Below are 4,363 nucleotides of genomic sequence, written 5' to 3' on the forward strand. Positions count from 1 at the left end.
AGATTTTCTCTTTACTTTAAAAATTTAGGTATTTATTCCGAGCCAAAGAAGCGGAGAATTAATGTAGGGATACTTTTAAGACTTTTAAATTTGGGTTTTGTGTACTTGATTCTAGGAAGCAAATTTTAATTGTTCGCTTTTTCAGCTTTTTTTCTTCATATGCTACCAAAGTCCTTTAAAAACGAGTTAACGACAACTTTATTTTCCAAATTCAGACTCTACTTACAGTACAAATTATGCAATGTTTCAAGTAAAAAACGTCTTTAAAATAAAGTGTTGGAAAACATGTCCTATATTTGAACGATTTTTTTCTTTGTAGTCAAGATGCAAAAAAAGAACAAATTTAAATACAATTTCATTAATTTTAAAGATTTTTTTCTGAATTATTAAAGTCAAGTTGACCTTTCCCAAAAAAAATGTTCTTTCATGTTATGATACCCATTTTTAATTCAAATTATAAGGACAATACGACTTCATTGTAAAGTTTATCGACTTTTGGACAAGGAAAACAACTTTATATTAGAGAAATGCGTCTTCTATGCTAAGCAAAATTTGCATACGTATTTTTAGGACATGAAATCATTTATTCTAATAATATCCCTCACATTCTTAGATTTACTAATTCGGTCTTTCTAGTTTACTCACTTGTTTGTTAATAATAAAGAACTACTCGAGTAGTTAGAATATTATGCCTTGATGTCGTAATGCGAACATATCACAAATCTCGCAATTGAAGTTTGTGGTTCAGTGTATTATGGCGTTCTTTTGTCGTTCCAGCAGGCCTAGAATTCTTCTATTTTCTAATTCTAAAAATTAGATAGTTGTTGTTTTTTTATTTTTTACTAAAGACATCAAGACGAAATAAGAAATAAATAATCATCAAAATTACCATTTCATGGATACACCACCACCCAGGAACGTAAGGGTTGGTGTACATCATCTAGAGCGCGAAAATCCAGCGCTACAAAAAAAAAGAATTTTTAGATCAAGCAGCGTACCAGGCTGGTTTAGCAGGATTCCTGAGCATACTGTAGCTGAAGCGGTGAGAAGCTACAAGGTCAATCCAGTTATCGGAGACCGACTACCGCCCATAGCACCGGAGGAAAGAGAACTCCCACGGCTGATAATTTTAGCCCAATTAAGATCTGGCTAGTGCTGCCGCCTCAATTCCTACACTGAAAAAAATATTGTCGTGAGGCCAAAGATTTCATGTCCTTAAAATACGAATGCAAATTTTGCTTAGCATAAAAGACGCATTTTTCTGATAAAAAGTTTTTTTCTTTGTCCAAAAGTCGATAAACTTTTCAATGAAGTCGCATTGTCCTTATAATTAAGTGAGTAATAGTTTACTCACGCTCACACACACTCACGACTGAAAAATCATACTCACGGAAAATATTGTTTGGTAGGACTCACGCTCACGCACACACATTAAAAGAAAATTTGTACTCACGCACGAAAACGTCGTGACTCACGAAAAATACCGTGACTCGCAAAAAATATCGTGACTCACGAATAATTTTATGAGTAATTTACCTTACCGAAGTGTCTGAAAACATGAGCATTATTAAAATCGAGAGTGCTACTAAAATTGTAATTGTGTCACTAAAATTGTAATTGAATTTAACTCTTAAGCGTTTTATGTTGGTGAGCAGGATTATTTTCGTGAGCGTAATTCGTTACTCACGCACACTCACGAAGATATTATTTTCGTGACTCACGCTCACGCACGACATTTTGCTTTGTTAATCACGCTCACGCACACTAATGCCGTTGTCATGAGCTTGACTCAGGACTCACGCACGAATCACGAAAATTTTCGTGAGTAACGACAATTTCGTGTCACGTGCACACCTCTAAACCAAACACGCTAAATTCTCAAAGATACCATATACTTACACAATGTGCACAATTTCAACTGAGTCGGATGAAATTTTGCTCCGTATACCACTTCAAACAGATCGGAAAAAATTTGAACCTCCAGGAAGCTCCGGAAATCAACTGTCCGGAAAAGAATTGTATCGGTGATAAAAGTGGTCAGTTTTTGGACATTTCTGCGATTTTGAGCATGAAAATGAAAATTTTCCGTACTAATGTATTCAGCATATTTGTTGGCCGTTCAAGGGCTACAACTTTGCTAAATACATCAAACACGAATTCATAGCTTTTTTCGAGATATGGCCATACAAAATTGCAAAAAAAGTGCTCAAAATTGAATTTGGCGACTAAATTTTAGAGGCTCATAAACGTGAACTGCAAAATCCTTTTGCGCTGCTGTTGAAGTTGTACTCTGGTAGTTGATTTGAATGAAGAAATAAAAAATTGTCTAATTTTTACAATTTGAAAAAGTTTTCCAATCCAACCGAGGGTCGAACCCGGGTCTGAAGGCACTTTAACACAAAGCCTTAACATACCGAAACGTCAACTCAAATGTAACAGGTTGGCTGATTTTTTGTTCGTTTTTATTATTCAACATAGTGCCCTTCAAGAGCGATACAACGATTATAACGACCTTCCAATTTTTTGATACCTTCGGTTTTGCCTCAAAATAGGCCTCAGTTTCGGCGATCACCTCTTCATTGCAGCCAAATTTTTTACCTGCGAGCATCCTTTTGAGGTCTGAGAACAAGAAAAAGTCGCTGTGGACCAGATCTGGAGAATACGATGGGTGGGGAAGCAATCCGAAGCCCAATTCATGAATTTTTGCCATCGTTCTCAATTACTTGTGGCACGGTGCGTTGTCTTGGTGGACCAACACTTTTTCTTCTTCATATGGGACCGTTTTGCCGCGATTTCGACCTTCAAACGCTCCAATAACGCCATATAATAGTCACTGTTGATGGTTTTTCCCTTCTCAAGATAATCGATAAAAATTATTCCATGCGCATCCCAAAAAACAGAGGCCATTACTTTGCCAGCGGACTTTTGAGTCTTTCCACGCTTCGGAGACGTTTCACCGGTCGCTGTCCACTCAGCCGGCTGTTGATTGGACTCAGGAGTGTAGTGATGGAGCCATGTTTGATCCATTGTCACATATCGATGGAAAAACTAGGGTGTATTACCAGTTAACAGCTGCAAACACCGCTCAGAATCATCAACACGTTGTTGTTTTTGGTCAAATGTGAGCTCGCGCGGCACGTTCCTTTGATATCTTCAAGGCCTCTGCTATCTTGATCAACTTCATTTTACGGTCATTCAAAATCATTTTGTGGATTTTTTTGATGTTTTCGTCGGTAACCACCTCTTTCGGGCGTCCACTGCGCTCACCGTCCTCCGTGCTCATTTCACCACGCTTGAATTTTGCATACCAATCAATTATTGTTGATTTCCCTGGGGCAGAGTCCGGAGTCATTTTACGGTCATTCAAAATCATTTTGTGGATTTTTTTGATGTTTTCGTCGGTAACCACCTCTTTCGGGCGTCCACTGCGCTCACCGTCCTCCGTGCTCATTTCACCACGCTTGAATTTTGCATACCAATCAATTATTGTTGATTTCCCTGGGGCAGAGTCCGGAAACTCATTATAAAGCCAAGTTTTTGCTTCCACCGTATTTTTTCTCTTCAGAAAATAGTATTTTATCAAAAAACGAAATTACTTTTTTTCACAATAACAAAAGTTGCTTCACAGAAGACGCTCTATCCCACAAACTAATTGACTTACAAACGTCAAATTTTGACACGAATCATTTGAAGGTTGGTACTATATAAAAATAACATGCATTTAATACTAGCGACGCCATCTATGTGTCAGACCGGGGACTTATCAGCCAACCTGTTATGTAGTATGTTCGCATTACGGCATCAAGGCATAATGTTATAACTACTTCTCCAGAAGTTCTTTATTATTATGAACAAATATACGGTTCTTAGGGCCAAATTCTGCAAAATCGGCAGAACCATTTGTACATTTCTAAGTCTAAATCAACGATATTTTGAATTTTTTGTTGATAGCACAAAAGATTGCGATCTGCCAAATTTGTGATCAGTTAATAAAAAAGGGAGCTATATGTAAATCTGAACCGATTTCAATGAAATTTTGTACACTTGAAAAGTATTTTGAGTTAAATCTCGCGACGATCGGTTAGAAAATAAGCGTTTGTTGAAATCGGGCAATACATATACATGGGAGCTATATGTAAAAAGTAAACAGCAATCAATAGAGCCAAGAAAACACCATGTACCGAATTTAATCAAAATCGATTAAAAATTGCAACCGGAATCCTACAACATGACGGACAGATATCAAGGGTTTGATCGACTCAGGAGGTGATTCTGAGTCTATCGGATATATTTGCAATATCTCTGGCAGGACAGATCAAAGTTATTAAACCCTGACCACTATGTGGGCTAGGGCATAAAAATT

Source organism: Haematobia irritans, chromosome 1, assembly GCF_050003625.1.
Source record: "Haematobia irritans isolate KBUSLIRL chromosome 1, ASM5000362v1, whole genome shotgun sequence".
Taxonomy (NCBI): Eukaryota; Metazoa; Arthropoda; class Insecta; order Diptera; family Muscidae; genus Haematobia; species Haematobia irritans.